The sequence below is a fragment of the Mesoplodon mirus genome (genome assembly GCF_964341445.2).
Source record: "Mesoplodon mirus genome assembly, chromosome: 19".
NCBI lineage: Eukaryota > Metazoa > Chordata > Mammalia > Artiodactyla > Ziphiidae > Mesoplodon > Mesoplodon mirus.
This window is the reverse complement of record NC_138995.1, coordinates 25,300,283-25,317,614: the sequence shown is the minus strand read 5'-3', so window position 1 is coordinate 25,317,614 and position 17,332 is coordinate 25,300,283. Positions and strand designations below refer to the sequence as shown.

Genomic DNA, 17,332 nt, shown 5'->3' with positions numbered 1-17,332 from the left:
GATAGTACAGTCATTTTGGTAATGTTGATTCTTCCAATCGAAGATCATAGTGCATCTTTCCATCTGTTTGTGTCATCATCTATTTCTTTCATCAGCATCTTAGAGTTTAAAGAGTACAGGTCTTTCAGCCTCCTTAGGTAGGTTTATTCCTAGGTATTTTATTCTTTCTGACGCTTTGGATTGTTTCTTTCTCTTTCTGATCTTTCATTGTTAGTGTATAGAAATGCAACAGATTTCTGTGTATTAATTTTTCATCCTGCAACTCTACCAAATTAGCTGATGAACTCTAGTAGTTTTCTTGTGGTGTCATTAGGATTTTCTATATATAGTATCATGCCATCTGCAAATAGTGACAGTTTTACTTCTTTTCCAATTTGGATTCCTTTTCCTTTTCTTCTCTGATTGCCGTAGCTAGGAATTCCAAAACTATGTTGAATAATGGTGAGAGTGGACAACCTTGTCTTGTTCCTGATCTTAGAAGAAATGTTTTCAAATATTCAACACTGAATATGATGTTGGCTGTAGGTTTGTCATATATGGCCTTTATTGTGTTGAGGTATGTTCCCTCTATGCCCACTTTCTGCAGAGTATTCATCATAAATTGGTGTTGAATTTTAGTCAAAAGCTTTTTCTGCATCTATTGAGATGATTATATGGATTTTATTCTTCAATTTCTTAACATGGTGTATCACACTGATTGATTTGGGGATATTGAAAAATCCTTTCATCCCTGGGATAAATCCCATTTAATCATGGAGCATGATTCTTTTATTTTTTTTTAACATCTTTATTGGAGTATAATTGCTTTACAATGGAGTGTTAGTTTCTGCTTTATAACAAAGTGAATCAGTTATACATATACATATGTCTCCATATCTTTTCCCTCTTACATCGCCCTCCCTCCCACCCACCACCATCCCACACCTCTAGGTGGTCACAAAGCACCAAGCTAATCTCCCTTTGCAACACGAGTGCTTCCCACTAGCTATCTATTTTACATTTGGTAGTGTATAAATGTCCATGCCACTCTCTCACTTTATCCCAGCTTACCCTTCCCCCTCCCCATATCCTTAAGTCCATTTTCTAGTAGGTCTGTGCCTTTATTCCCATCTTGCCCCTAGGTTCTTCATGACCTTTTTTTTTTTTTTTTTTTTGGATTCCATATATATGTGTTAGCACACGGTATTTCATTTTCTCTTTCTGACTTACTTCACTCTGTATGACAGTCTCTAGATCAATCAACCTCACTACAAATAACTCAATTTTCTTTTTCTTAGGGCTGAGAAATATTCCATTGTATATATGTGCCACATATTCTTTATCCATTCATCTGTTGATGGGCATTTATGTTGCTTCCATGTCCTGGCTATGGTAAATAGAGCTGCAATGAACATTTTGGTACATGACTCTTACTGAATTATAATTCTCTCAGGGTATATGCCCAATAGTGGGATTGCTGGATCGTATGGTAGTTCTATTTGTAGTTTTTTAAGGAGCCTCCATACTGCTCTCCATAGTGGCTGTATCAATTTACATTCCCACCAACAGTGCAAGAGGGTTCCCTTTTCTCCACACCCTCTACAGCACTTATGGTTTGTAGATTTTTTGATGATGGCCATTCTGACTGGTGTGAGATGATATCTCATCGTACTTTTCATTTGCATTTCTCTAATGATTAATGATGTTGAGCGTTCTTTCTTGTGTTTGTTGGAAATCTGTATATCTTCTTTGGAGAAATGTCTATTTAGGTCTTCTGCCCATTTTTGGATTGGGTTGTTTGGTTTTTTGATATTCAGCTGCATGAGCTGCCTATATATTTTGGAGACTACTCATTTTCAATTGCTTCATTTGCAAATATTTTCTCCCATCTGAGTGTTGTCTTTTCATCTTGTTTATGGCTTCCTTTGCTGTGCAAAAGCTTTTAAGTTACATTAGGTCCCATTTGTTTATTTTTGTTTTTATTTCCATTTCTCTAGGAGGTGGGTCAAAAAGGATCTTGCTGTGATTTATGTCATAGAGTGTTCTGCCTATGTTTTCCTCTCAGAGTTTGATAGTGTCTGGCCTTATATTTAGGTCTTTAATCCATCTTGAGTTTAGTTTTGTATATGTTAGCGAGTGTTCTAATTTCATTCTTTTACATGTAGCTGTCCAGTTTTCCCAGCACCACTTACTGAAGAGGCTGCCTTTTCTCCATTGTATCTTTTTGCCTCCTTTATCAAAGATAAGGTGACCATATGTGTGTGGGTTTATATCTCAGCTTTCTATCCTGTTCCATTGATCTATATTTCTGGTTTTGTGCCTGTACCATGCTGTCTTGACTACTGTAGCTTTGTAGTATAGTCTGAAGTCAGGGAGCGTAATTCCTCCAGCTCCATTTTTCTTTCTCAAGATTGTTTTGGCTATTCAGGGTCTTTTGTGTTTCCATACAAATTGTGCAATTTTTTCATCTAGTTCTGTGGAAAATGCCAGTGCAAATTTTATAGGGATTGCATTGAATCTGTAGATTGCTTTGGGTAGCATAGTCATTTTCACAATGTTGATTCTTCCAATCCATATCTCTCCATCTATTTGTATCATTGTAATTTCTTTCATCAGTGTCTTATAATTTTCTGCATACAGGTCTTTTGTCTCCTTAGGTAGGTTTATTCCTAGATGTTTTATTCTTTTTGTTGCAATGGTAAATGGGAGTGTTTTCTTAATTTCACTTTCAGATTTTTCACATTAGTGTATAGGAATGCAAGAGATTTCTGTGCATTAATTCTGTATTCTGCAACTTTACCAAGTTCATTAATTAGCTCTAGTAGTTTTCTGGTAGCATCTTTAGGATTCCCTATGTATAGTATCATGTCATCTGCAAAGAGTGACAGCTTTACTTCTTCTTTTCTGATTTGGATTCTTTTTATTCCTTTTTCTTCTCTGATTGACTAAAACTTCCAAAACTGTGTTGAATAATAGTGGTGAGAGTGGGCAACCTTGACTTGTTCCTGATCTTAGTGGAAATGTTTTCAGTTTTTCACCATTGAGGACGATGTTGGCTGTGGTTTTGTCATGATGGCCTTTATTATGTTGAGGTAAGTTCCCTCTGTGCCTACTTTCTGGAGGGTTTTTATCATAAATGGGTGTTGAATTTTGTCAAAAGCTTTCTCTGCATCTATTGAGATGATCATATGGTTTTTCTCCTTCCATTTGTTAATATGGTATATCACATTGATTTGCATATATTGAAAAATTCTTGCATTCCTGGGATAAACCCACTTGCTTTTAATGTGCTTTTGGATTCTGTTTGCTAGTATTTTGTTTAGAATTTTTGCATCTATGTTCATCAGTGATATTGGCCTGTAGACTTCTTTCTTTGTGACATCTTTGTCTGGTTTGGTATCATGGTTATGGTGGCCTCGTAGAATGAGTTTGGGACTGTTCCTCCCTCTGCTACATTCTGGAACAGTTTGAGAAGGATAGGTGTTAGCTCTTCTCTAAATGTTTGATAGAATTTGCCTGTGAAGCCATCTGGTCCTGGGCTTTTGTTTGTTGGAAGATTTTTAATCACAATTTCAATTTCAGTGCTTGTGATTGGTCTGTTCATATTTTCTCTTTCTTCCTTGTTCAGTCTCAGAAGATTGGGCATTTCTAAGAATTTGTCCATTTTATTGGCATAGAGTTGCTTTTAGTAATCTCTCACGATCCTTTGTATTTCTGCAGTGTCAACTGTACTTCTCCTTTTTCATTTCTAATTCTATTGATTTGAGTTTCTCCCTTTTTTTCTTGATGAGTCTGGCGAATGGTTTACCAATTTTGTTTATCTTCTCAAAGAACCAGCTTTTAGTTTTACTGATCTTTGCTATCGTTTCCTTCATTTCTTTTTCATTTGTTTCTGACCTGATTTTTATGATGTCTTTCCTTCTGCTAACTTAGGGGTTTTTTTGTTCTTCTTTCTCTAACTGCTTTAGGTGCAAGGTTAGGTTGTTTATTGGAGATGTTTCCTGTGTCTTAAGGTAGGATTGTATTGCTATAAACTTCCCTCTTAGAACTGCTTTTGCAGCATCCCATAGGTTTTGGGTCGTTGTGTCTCCATTGTCTTTTGTTTCTAGGTATTTTTGATTTCCTCTTTGATTTCTTCAGTGATCACTTGGTTATTAAGTAGTGTATTGTTTAGCCTCCATGTGTTTGTATTTTTTACAGATCTTTTCCTGTAATTGATATCTAGTCTCATAGCGTTGTGGTTGGAAAACATACTTGATACGATTTCAATTTTCTTAAATTTACCAAGGCTTGATTTGTGACCCAAGTTATGATCTATCCTGGAGAATGTTCCATGAGCACTTCAGAGGAATGTGTATTCTGTTGTTTTTGGATGGAATGTCCTATAAATATCAATTAAGTCCATCTTGTTTAATGTATCATTTAAAGCTTGCGTTTCCTTATTTATGTTCATTTTGGATGATCTGTCCATTGATGAAAGTGGGGTGTTAAAGTCCCCTACTATGATTGTGCTACTATCGATTTACCCTTTTATGGCTGTTAGTATTTGCCTTATGTATTGAGGTGCTCCTATGTTGGGTTCATAAATATTTACAGTTGTTATATCTTCTTCTTGGATTGATCCCTTGATCATTATGTAGTGTCTGCTTTGTCTCTGGTAATAGTCTTTGTTTTAAAGTCTATTTTGTCTGATATGAGAATTGCTACTCCAGCTTTCTTTTCATTTCTATTTGCATAGAATATCTTTTTCCATCCCCTCACTTTCAATTTGTTTGTGTCCCTAGGCCTGAAGTATTTCTCTTGTAGACAGCATATATACGGGTCTTGTTTATATATCCATTCAGCCAGTCTTTGTCTTTTGGTTGGAGCATTTAATCCATTTACATTTAAGGTAATTATCGATATGTATGTTCCTCTTGCCATTTTCTTAATTGTTTTGGGTTTGTTATTGTAGGTCTTTTTCTTCTCTTGTGTTTCCTGCCTAGAGAAGTTCCTTTAGCATTTGTTGTAAAGCTGGTTTGGTGGTGCTGAATTCTCTTAGCTTTTGCTTGTCTGTAAAGGTTTTAATTTCTCCATCAAGTCAGAATGAGATCCTTGCTCTGTAGAGTAATCTTGGTTGTAGGTTTTTCTCCTTCATCACTTTAAATATGTCCTGCCACTCCCTTCTGGCTTGTAGAGTTTCTGCTGAAAGATCAGCTGTTAACCTTATGGGGATTCCCTTGTGTGTTATTTGTTGTTTTTCCCTTGCTGCTTTTAATATGTTTTCTTTGTATTTAATTTTTGATGGTTTGATTAATATGTGTCTTGGCGTGTTTCTCCTTGGATTTATCCTGTATGGGACTCCTGTGCTTCCTGGACTTGATTAACTATTTCCTTTTCCATATTAGGGAAGTTTTCAACTATAATCTCTTCAAATATTTTCTCAGTCCCTTTCTTTTTCTCTTCTTCTTCTGGAACCCCTATAATTCGTATGTTGCTGTGTTTAATGTTGTCTCAGAGGTCTCTGAGACTGTCCTCAGTTCTTTTCCTTGTTTTTTCTTTATTTTGCTCTGCAGTAGTTATTTCCACTATTTTATCTTCCAGGTCACTGATCCATTCTTCTACCTCAGTTATTCTGCTATTGATCCCTTCTAGAGAATTTTTAATTTATTTTGTTGTTTATTACTGTTTGTTTGCTCTTTAGTTCTTCTAGGTCCTTGTTAAACGTTTGTTGTATTTTCTCCATTCTATTTCCAAGATTTTGGATCATCTCTACTATCATTATTCTGAATTCTTTTTCAGGTAGACTGCCTATTTTCTCTTCATTTGTTAGGTCTGGTGGGTTTTTGCTTTGCTCCTTCACGTGCTGTGAGTTTTTCTGTCTTCTCATTTTGCTTAACTTACTATGTTTGGGGTTTCCTTTTCGCAGGCGGCAGCATCCTCGTTTCCCTTGTTTTTGTTGTCTGTCCCCAGTGGCTAAGGTTGGTTCAGTGGGTTGTGTAGGCTTCCTGGTGAAGGGAACTGGTGCCTGTGTTCTGGTGGATAAGGCTGGACCTTGTCTTTCAGGTGCGGAAGTCCACGTCTGGTGCTGTGTTTTGGGGTGTCTTTGACCTTATTATGATTTTAGGCAGCCCCTCTGCTAATGGATAGGGTTGTGTTCCTGTCTTGCTAGTTGTTGGCATATGGTGTCCAGCACTGGAGCTTACTTGTCACTCAGTGGAGCTGGGTCTTGGCGTTGAGATGCACATCTCTTGGAGGTTTTTGCCATTTGATATTACATGGAGATGGGAGGTCTCTTCTGCACCAGTGTCCTGAACTTGGCTCTCCCACCTCAGAGGCACATCCCTGATGCCTGGCTGGAGGACCAAGAGCCTGTCATCCACATGGCTCAGAATGAAAGGGAGGAAAAAAAGAAAGAAAGAAGATTAAATTGAATTAAATTAAATTATTAAAAAGTTTTTTAATTAAAAAAAAACAAAAAAAGAAAGAAGAGAGCAACCAAACCAAAAAACAAATCCACCAATTATAACAAGTGCTAAAAACCATCCAAAAAAAAGACAGAACCCTAGGACAAATGGTAAAAGCAAAGCTATACGAACAAAATCACACACAGAAGCATACACATACACACTCACAAAAAGAGAAAAAGGGAAATAATATATATATATATCGTTGCTCCCAAAGTTCACCTCCTCAATTTGGGTTGATTCGTTGTCTATTAAGGTATTCCACAGATGCAAGGTACATGAAGTTGATTGTGGAGATTTAATCCACTGCTCCTGAGGCTGCTGGGAGAAATTTCACTTTCTCTTCTTTGTTCGCACAGCTCCCAGGGTTCAGCTTTGGATTTGGACCCGCTTCTGCGTGTAGGTCACCTGAGGGTGTCTGTTCTTCTCTCAGACAGGACGGGGTTAAAGGAGCAGCTGATTCGGAGGCTCTGGTTCACTCAGGCCGGGGGGAGGGAGGGGTATGGAATGCACAGCGAGCCTGAAGCAGCAGAGGCTGGCGTGATGTTGCACCAGCCTGAGGTGCGCCGTGCGTTCTCCTGGAGAAGTCCCTGGATCACAGGACCCTGGCAGTGGCGGGCTGCACAGGATCCCGGGAGGGGAGGTGTGGAGAGTGACCTGTGCTTGCACACCAGCTTCCTGGTGGCTGCAGTAGCAGCCTTACCATCTCATGTCCGTCTCCGGGGTCCACGCTGATTGCCTCAGCCATGCCAATCTCTGGAGCTCCTTTAAGCGGCGCTCTTAATCTCCTTTCCTCGCGCACCAGGAAACAGAGAGGCAAGAAAATGTCTCTTGCCTCTTCGGCAGCTCCAGACTTTTTCCCGGACTCCCTCCTGGCTAGCCGTGGCCCAATAGCCCCTTCAGGCTGTGGTCATGCAGCCAACCCCAGTCCTCTCCCTGGGATCTGACTGAAGCCCGAGCCTCAGCTCCCAGCCCCCGCCCACCCCGGTGGGTGAGCAGACAAGCCTCTTGGGCTGGTGAGTGCCTGTCGGCACCGATCCTCTGTGTGGGAATCTCTCCGCTTTGCCCTCCTCACCCCTGTTGCTGCGCTCTCCTCCATGGCTCTGAAGCTTCCCCCACCACCACCCACAGCCTCCACCCGTGAAGGGGCTTCCTAGTGTGTGGAAACCTTTCCTCCTTCACAGCTCCCTCCCACTGGTGCAGGTCCCGTCCCTATTCATCTGTCTCTTTGTTTTTTCTTTTACCCTACCCAGGTACATGGGGAGTTTCTTGCCTTTTGGGAGGTCTGAGGTCTTCTGCCAGCGTTCAGTAGGTGTTCTGTAGGAGTTGTTCCACACGTATATGTATTTCCGATGTATTTGTAGGGAGGAAGTTGATCTCCACGTCATATTCTTCCGCCATCTTGAAGCTCCTTGGAGCATGATTCTTTTAATGTACTGTTGAATTTGGATTGCTCATATTTTGTTGAGAATTTTTGTGTTTATGTTCATCAGTGATATTGGCTTGTAATTTTTTTGTGTGTGGCATCTTTGTCTGGTTTTGGTATCAGGGTGATGGTGTCCTCATAGAGTGAGTTTGGGAGTGTTCCTTCCTCTGCAATGTTTTGGAATTGTTTCAAAAGGATAGGTGTTAACTCTTCTCTAGATGTTTAATAGAATTCACCTGTGAAGCCATCTGGTCTTGGACTTTTATAAGAGTTTTTCAATCACAGTTTCAATTTCAGTACTTGTGATTGGTCTGTTCATATTTTCTATTTCTTCCTGGTTCAGTTTTGGGCGATTGTATCTTTCTGAGAATTTTTCCATTTCTTCTAGGTTGTCCATTTTATTGGCATGTAGCTGCTTATAGTAGGCTCTTATGATCCTTTGTATTTCTGTGGTGTCCATTGTAACTTCTCCTTTTTCATTTCTAATTTTATTGATTTGAGCCCTCTTCCTGTTTTTCCTTGGTGAATCTGGCTAAAGGTTCATCAATTTTGTTTATCTTTTCAAAGAACCAGCTTTTAGTTTCCTTGATCATTTCTATTGTTTTCTTCATCTCTGTTTCATTTATTTCCACTCGGATCTTTATGATTTATTTCCTTCTAATTTTGGGTTTTGCTTGTTCATCTTTCTCTGGTTGCTTTAGGTGTAAAGTTAGATTGATTATTTGGGATTTTTCTTGTTTCCTGAGTTGAGATAGTATTGCTATAAACTTCTCTCTTAGAACTGCTTTTCCTTTGTCCCACAGGTTTTGGATCATCGTGCTTTCATTTTCATTTGTCTCTAGGTATTTTTTTGATTTCCTCTTGGATTTCCTCAGTGATCTCTTGGTTGTTTAGTAGCATATTGTTTATCCTCCAGGTGTTTGTGTTTTTGCAGTATTTTTCTTGTAGTTGATTTCTAATCTCATAGTATTGTGGTCAGAAAAGATGCTTTATATGATTTCAATTTTCTTAAATTCACCAAGGGTCACTTTGTGGCCCAGCATGTGCTCAATCCCGGGGAAAGTTCTGTGTGCACTTGAGAAGAATGACATGTATTCTTCTATTATTGGATGGAATGCTCTATAAATATCAATTAAGTCCATCTGGTCTAATATGCCATTTAAGGCTTGTGTTTCCTTATTAATTTTCTCTCTGGATGATCTGTCCATTGATGAAAGTCGGGTGTTAACGCTGCTCATTATTTCTCCCTTTATGGCTGTTAGTATTTGCCTTATATATTGAGGTGCTCCTGTGTTGGGTACTTATATATTTACAATTGTTATATCTTCTTCTTGGATTGATCCTTTTATCATTATGTAGTGTCCTTCTTTGTCTCCTGTAATAGTCTTTATTTTAAAGTCTATTTTGTCTGATATGAGAATTGCTACTCCAGCTTTCTTTTGATTTCCATTTGCATGGAATACCGTTTTCCATCCCCTCACTTTCGGTCTGTATGAGTCCCTAGATCTGAAGTGGGTCTCTTGTAGACAGCATATATACGGGTCTTGTTTATGTATCCATTCAGCCAGTCTGTGTCTTTTGGTTGGAGCATTTAATCCATTTACATTTAAGGTAATTATTAATATGTATGTTCTTATTGCCATTTTGTTAATGGTTTTGGACTTGTTTTTGTAGGTCTTCCCTTTTTTAAAAAATATGCAATACAGTATTGTTAACTATAATCAGTATTGCTGTATACTACATCTCCATGACTTGTTTGGTTTTCCCCTCTTTTGCGATTTGATGACTAACTTTACTGTTGTGTTTGGATTCCTTATTCTTTGTGTGTGTATCTACTGTAAACTTTCAGTTTATGGTTACCATAAGGTTTTGATATAGCAGTCTCAGATTATTCAAATGCATTGAATAAATCACAATTACTCAAATACAAACCCACTTTCTTATACCATTTTTGAGTTTTCCAGAGGATATTGAAGTTTGTCAGATATTGATCGGATCAATCAACTCCTTTCATATATTTATTATACTCTAATATACAAGTGGGCTTAGTCATCTGATGGCCAGTCCTCTGGTCTTCCTTTCCTGTAGATGCTATGGAGGCATTATGAATAGCTGTCACCATTCAGACTAGGCTCTTGTCTTTCCATATAAGAAGAATCACTTCTCCCTTCCATAAGAATGTCATTTCTCCCCTCTGTAGATTTTCAGATTTCTCCTTTAATAGGTTTGGTATACCATGATTCTCTCTTATAGTCCCACACACTCTGGTTTTATTTTTCAACAATATTTCAGATGTGGTCACACTGTTGTAACAATTGTCTTCATAAATATGGTGCCATGAACCAAGATTAGGACCAATAATATTGTTTCTTGCAGTTTCTTTCCTTCACCCATGTAAATTTCAAGGTTGCATAGATGCAGTTTCACTTTCACTAACTGTCCTGACCAAAATCCCATATTTTGTAAGTTTTCCGGGATTATAGGTTTTGAATCTGAGTCGTCCTCTCCACTTTAACATTACCTCCTCAAGTGATAGCTCTTATTTGGGTATATAGAGCGACTGAAATTTTGTAGAAAATAATCCAAAAGAGGTTTAACTTTTGAAATTCTATCTGCAGGAAGTGGAGTTTCTAAGTTATTAAAGTGAAGAAATGTCATTATTTATTTGACCCTTCTTCTTGTCATAATCTTTGGAAAGATAGGTGTTTAAAGTAAGGGATCAGTCAACCAATATTCTTTCCAGTGTGACTTTCTTATTTGTCTCATCAAAATTATTAATCCAAGAAACTTCTTCATGTCACTATTGGTTATATCAGTCCATTTTACAGCCTTATCATTCTTTTACAATAATATTCATTGTAACACCCTCATTGAAAGTGACATCATGAGGATGTCCATGAGAAACCATCCTCTTCTTTTTCTTTGTTCTGCAAGCCCTAACCATCCTCTTGTTTTTCTTTGCTTTGCAAGCCCTAATTTAGTAGAAAGAGTTTTTAATAATGAATTATACTAAATTCTGGTTCTGTGTGCTCTTTGCTTTAATAAGTTTATTTTTCATTTGTATACAGGAGATGGTACTCTACAAGCATCCCACACAGGGCCTTTATGGTAAGAACATTTACATTTTAAACATTATTAAGCACCTGCTAATGGCTAGATATGAGGAAGCAAGTTGTTAGGTTGCAGAAATAAATAAAATATGGTCTCTGGCCTCAAGCTCACAGTCCAGTTTTACAATGCCTGTGAAAGTTGATTTAATATTTATAAGATGCTATGGAAAGTAAAGTATTATTATTTTCCATTATTTAGCTACTGTAATGATTCCTGTATATAAAGGTCAGATTTCCAATTACACACAATATTGGAAAGGCATAAAATCAGAAGACAAAAGACCAAGTTGAGAAAAGCTGAATGTTCTAAGAGCACACATCTCTCTCAGGAAGTGATATTAGATGGGGGACAAAAAGGCAAGGGACTTTCTCATTGACTGAAAGCAGTAATACAAATTAATATCTGACCAGTGCTTTAAAGTTTATGAAGTGCAGTCACAATATTTAGACCCACTTTTAAGGTATGACATCTAAACTCTGGTATTGTGGAAAGTAAGAAAACGCAGAGAAAGAAGAAGAAAATAAATTTGACTGAAGACAACTAAGTATAGAGAAGAGGTCAGGCCACCAACAAGTAAGAAATGAAAAGCAGATGCCAAATAAAGGCATCTTTGTTTTTTCATAAGACAAACAGAATAAGAAAATAAAATAAATCTCCATCAGGTAAGACCAGTGTTACCCCTTTATCAACCACCAATTACATCCTTGAGACAAGTCTGAATAATTGAGAATGTGAACATTAGTGAGATTGTGGTTACCACAACCATTGTAATATATCTGAATGTGCATCTCTTCACAAGAAAAACAGATTGTTTTTGTTTATTCATATTTACTCTATACCAAAAAGTGTTTTATGACTTTTAAATATAATAGCTCCTTTAATTCTTACAACCTTATGAATTATGACCTTTATCATCTGTATCTTACAAATGATGATACTGGGTCACTAACAGGTTAAGTAACCTATTAAAAGTTAAATGACTATTAAATGATATTAATTGTACTTCATTATAGAGGATATGTGTACAGTTTTTTAAAAAATTATTCATTTATCTTGCTTTTAAAGAAAATAAACAGCTATTTTCAAGTTTTAAGTTTCACTTATTGGACTACTCAGTGGTCTAGTATATATTTTTTTAAACCACTGGGTACTCAGTAATTATTTGATGAAAAATAAATGGCTTTTTCTGTACTGAGATTTCAGAAAGGCCTAAGATGTGAGCTCTGCATTTTTATGAGCTTCTAAAAGTTTCTGCCTTTTCCCACTGATGCCCCATATTAAATATATCCAGTCAATCTGACTGAAATTCCCTTCTTCAAACTGAAATATTGTTTTTTAACTACTAACTTTGAAGAGGATGCCATCATTTTCAAGTCTTCTACCTGGAAATTCAATGCTATTCTGGGATCGCTTGCCTATTTATTACTACCTATACTATTTCTTCTGCAATACTGGCCTCAGGAAGTAGACACCCTGACCTTAATCCCCCATTTCTGGACCAACTGGTGATTTAACAGGACCTGATACATATGTTGGGGTAAGCAAGCATTTTCTGCAGAGCCAGTTGGTTTTAGGCTTTACGTTATGGTGTCTGTGTCAGCCCTGCAACTTGGCCTTTGCATTGAATGTAGCTGTAGACAATACATAAACAAATGCCATGAGTATATTACAATAAAATTTTACTTATGGAAGCTGGCTGCTTGCAGATGTGGCCTGTGGGTTGTAATTTTCTGACCCCTGAATGCAACTGCAACAGAGAGAGCTCACCTTCACCTACAATAATAGTAATTGAATTTGGGTTCTGTGTCTTTGATCTTTCTTTGGGTAGGCGTCTGAGATATCTGAAAGTGCACTCATGCACTGACCTGGAGGTTAGTGAGACGACTATGTTTATGGGAAACCTATAAAGACTGGACAGATTTCAGGAGCAGAATTTGGGATGATGACATTCACTTCCTCTTTTGCTCAGTTTATTACTTCTTTAAGACTCTGAAGGGTTGTGTAATTTTAAGTAATTGGTGGATTTCTCCATATAGTTCAGCTTATTGGCCTTTAGGCACTAGCTAAAATTGCTTTAAAAATGTAGATCTAAGAGTCTAGGAAAAGTGAGGATTCAGTTCATTATATCTGCAGGAGCAAATAAAGGGAAAAAGGGTGTCATGTAAAGATGCTGAGATGCTGATACTTGGTGGCAGACAATGATATATTACCGTATTCTGGATCAGTTAATTGCTCTGAATCATCTTTCAACTATTTATATTCTCAGGCTCTAGAGAAAATAGAGGTATACATGTGCTGCCTACTGGGTTAAATGGTACTTACTCTTATTTCTTATAATCTGACCTTTATCAAGATTGACGAGGAGGCATTCCCGTTGCTTCAGCAAATCTTGGAATGCCAAGTCTGTGTTCACTCTCCCAAGTCCTCTTGTGATATGCTAGGCTATAATCATCTACCCCCTGGGCTATCATCATGTTGGTTAAAGATCTAATCCTCTTGTGACTAATCTCAGACTTCAGGCACTGTCAAGATATTTTGCCATCTAATTTGAGAATGCAGAGAAATTGTTCTGGGAAGAAGAGGCACAACAACTTAGGGTGCTATGAAATCACTATTCCTTTTGAGTTATTTTGCTTCAGAAACTAAGATCAGTCAATCACTCCATCATTAAGAAGAAACATGTTTTTCAAAGCACCAGACATAATATTAAGCCCTAGTGATAAAGTGTTGAATAGAATAGACATTACTATACTGTCTTAACACTCGAGGGCCAGCGAGGAAGAAAAAAATATCTTACCTTGCTATGAACATATCTGAACCATGCCCACCGCCTTGTTTGTTTATTGCAGTGGATGATACCGCATGTCAGGAGGCTTCCCTGAGGAAGGATGTTTAATCCAAGACCTGAAAGAGGAGTGGGGATCACCAGACAAGGAAAAGGCAAGAATATTCTAATCAAATGCAGTAACACAGGTCAAGTTCTTGAGATGAGAGAGACAGAGATAGGGATGTAGAGATACAGAAGGAAGAAGAGAGGACAGGAGGAAACAGGAGAGGTATTACAAGAAATGAGAGGTACAGTGAGACTGGAGGAGAAAGTCACATAGGTGTTCTCAAAGATGAAAAGATGAAGCTACAGAGATGGGCAGGTGGAGCTCATCCAAGGTCTCGTAGCCACTTATTATAGAGGCTAAAAAGGTGCCACTGAAGAGTTTTAAGCAGGAGAATGACAAACAGAATAGCATTTTGAAGTAATTATTGTGACTGGTATTTAGATAAAGGTGTGGACAAATAAAGACTGAAAGGAAGAAAAACAGCTTAAGGGCTCCACAGTATTTCTGGTAAAATAGGAGAAGTGTTAAGAGAAGCAGATATATACATTTCAGGGTTTTAGCCATAGGTCGTTGCTGGCAAAGCTGGACACTGATAACATTTTCACTCCCCTACTAGGGTGGTTCTCATCCATGGAAGGTTTCTCCTTTCCTACTCCCTTCTAGGGTTAGGGGAACAAGAGAGCAACGTCAGAATTTGGGGGATGAAAGATTTTGATGTTACTCTCACATCACCTCCCAATAAAGAATACCATATATAATAAGACACACTAAGATGAAAATGCATTCACTAGTAAATGGTATGGAAATAAAATAGTTTTTCAAGCTTGAGTACATAATGGATCACCTGGGCACCTAAAAAACCTGATGCCTGGGAGCTACTCTCAGAGATTCTGATTTAATTGCTTTGGGGACATAGCCTGGAGGACAGGTTTTTTTCTTTTTTTCCCCCTCCAAATCCTCCAGGGTGATTCTTATGTTCATCCAAAGATCTAGAATTCCTAGAGTGAAGGACAGGTGGAGCACCACTACTCTGTCATCACACTTCTTTCTTCTTTCCTATTTTTTCACGCCCAGTTCCCCTACCCAACAAGGCTGTGGCCAACTTCTATTCTAAACCAACTTCCAAATTCTCTCTTTTTGGCTTTTTCTCCATGTTAAGGCTTGAGTTCTTCCAGCTATATTAGCATTTTTAAATTCCAGTATAAACATAAAGTTTACCTTAAATCATTTTTAAACTGCATAATTCAGTGGCATTTAGTACATTCACAATGCTGTGCATCCATCATCAGTATTGTTGTTAAAGGGCCTTTTGGAGCAAGGCAACAGAAGACAGATTTTGGGAAGAGTAGACCCACCTTAACATCAAGCCTACGAGCATATGTAGGCTACTTCTTTTAGACTGACCTTGGCCTCTTCGAATTTGAAAACAATGACCTGAAGTATGCTCTGCCATTCTTTTAGTGATGAAGACTACCACAACCATGCTTGTTATAAGTATGAAATATCTTTGCAGCACATGCAGAAATGTACTTAGAAACGTTTACTCTGTATCAAATGAATGACCATATCTTCCCACATTTAAATTCCACTGTCACAGGTTGGTTTCTCCAGAAGCAGATGCTGAGATGGAGACTGGTGTGAAAGACGTATACTACAAATCAAAACCTGTAAAAGAAAGGAGGCAGGATTGAACAAGGGAGAGATTAAATGTGATTCACTCTTGGCAAAATCTTGGCCAATTCTTGTGGGGAACCCTGGGACAAATATTGAGTGTTGCCCATCATGATTGACTTTCGCTGGGACAAAGTGACTGGGCATTTCCAAGATCTTCCTCCAAGAAGTCTTGCCTTATCCTATGAGAGACTTATTCTTTCTTCTGCTGACGTATTGTAAGGTTTTGAAGGTGACCAACTGTGAGGAATCTTAATTTTCCTCATGTTATTAATCACAGGCCAACTCATGAGGCAATTCTACTCTTTCATCCTGTGTCCCTGCCAAAGATCATTAATGTGATCTTTTTTGCTGTCTCACAGTTCAGTGCAGGTTTCCAAACAAGCAGCTCCAGGCCATCTCAAGTGCGTGTAGATTAAGACACAATCATCTTCCCTTGCAAACAGAAGTGCTCAAAAGTTGTTTATTAAAAGAATTAAAACAGGGCTTCCCTGGTGGCGCAGTGGTTGAGAGTCCACCTGCCAATGCAGGGGACACGGGTTCGTGCCCTGGTCTGGGAAGATCCCACATGCCATGGAGTGGCTGGGCCCGTGAGCCATGGCTGCTGAGCCTGTGCATCCGGAGCTTGTGCTCTGCAATGGGAGAGGCTACAATAGCGAGAGGCCCGCATAGCACAAAAAAAAAAAAAAGAAAGAAAGAAAACATAATATCTCACTCTTCATTATCTGTCTACATACTCAAACGTATCTTTTATCCTAAAGTAATGATACTCTTAAGTTCTTCTAAACCTACATAGTGAGCTCCTTCAGGGAAGATACCATGGGTTTTCTGTCTTTGTATCCCTGGTACCTAATAGTGGTAATAATAGTAATAAGTCTATATTTCAGGCCACTGTTTGCATGTATTACCCTTTTTTTAATTACTTAAAACAGTTCCATGAGGTATATAGAATTATTTACAGATTAGATTATTGCAGAGAAAAATACATTTTTGCAAGATTCATAAGTTAGTTATAATAAAAACTACAAAAATCTATTGTAAGACAATAGTTAGGACAAAAAACTATTGGCTCCAAAGTTCACACTTCCTGTTGCTCTTCAATAGTGCTCACTGGATTTTGGATAGTTAGGAGGAAAAGAGGAAGGGAAGGCAGAAAGGAGACAGAGATCAACCGGACAGAGAGACTACACACATCTTGGTAAATATGTCACAGTAAAATTTTGAATAAAAACAACAGTTGGATCAATAACCAGGGGCCACTTTTTAAATGATGCAGAATGTGTGTTACTGCAAAAGAAAGCAAAAGGTACTTTGTAATACCAGAACAGAGGGCAGCCAATTGGAGTTTTGATTGTATACAAAAAATAAAAAGACAAACAAGGCAGAGATCTGAGAATTGGAGTGGAATGGGTCTGGGGTTTGAAATCAGGCAACGGGTTTTTGAACTTGATCTATTCTAGGGAAGCAGTGAGGGCACCTCATAAGGAAGGTGGCACTATGGAAGAGAGAGAATTCAGCATTTGATAAAGCGAATTCTGAAATTTCTTCTACTCATGTTATCGTTCACTGCTGAGGACTTTGGTCTTATCTCTTTGAAAACATAAAAGAAGGCTAATTCATTTTAAGAGCAATGTTCTATTTGTCCCTCTGCAGTCCACTCAATGAGTTAATGTATTTAGAAAGCTTTTATCATGGAGACAGCTTGGTTTCTCCCTTCCTCATACTAAGTAAATTTCAGTGAATTAAATGACAAAAAGCCATCTGCTTTCTATAAATAAGCTCCTCTAATACCTGGCAAATCTTAAAAGTCAAGCTGACAACGAATCTCAGCATGATCAATGATCCAGACTATATAATTCATCTGC

The 17,332-nt window shown here is 38.0% G+C and overlaps 1 long non-coding RNA gene across 2 annotated transcripts in view; it reads left to right on the top strand.

The window, feature by feature from the left end:
• LOC309795675 overlaps positions 1 to 17,092 on the top strand; it is a 796,478-nt gene extending 779,386 nt beyond the window's left edge. For both annotated transcript variants that reach the window (XR_014292311.1, XR_014292312.1), the window contains 3 exons: positions 10,920 to 10,959; positions 13,812 to 13,902; positions 15,394 to 17,092. This is a non-coding gene — a long non-coding RNA (uncharacterized lncRNA). The remainder of the gene's footprint in view (positions 1 to 10,919; positions 10,960 to 13,811; positions 13,903 to 15,393) is intronic.
• Positions 17,093 to 17,332: the final 240 nt, after the last annotated feature.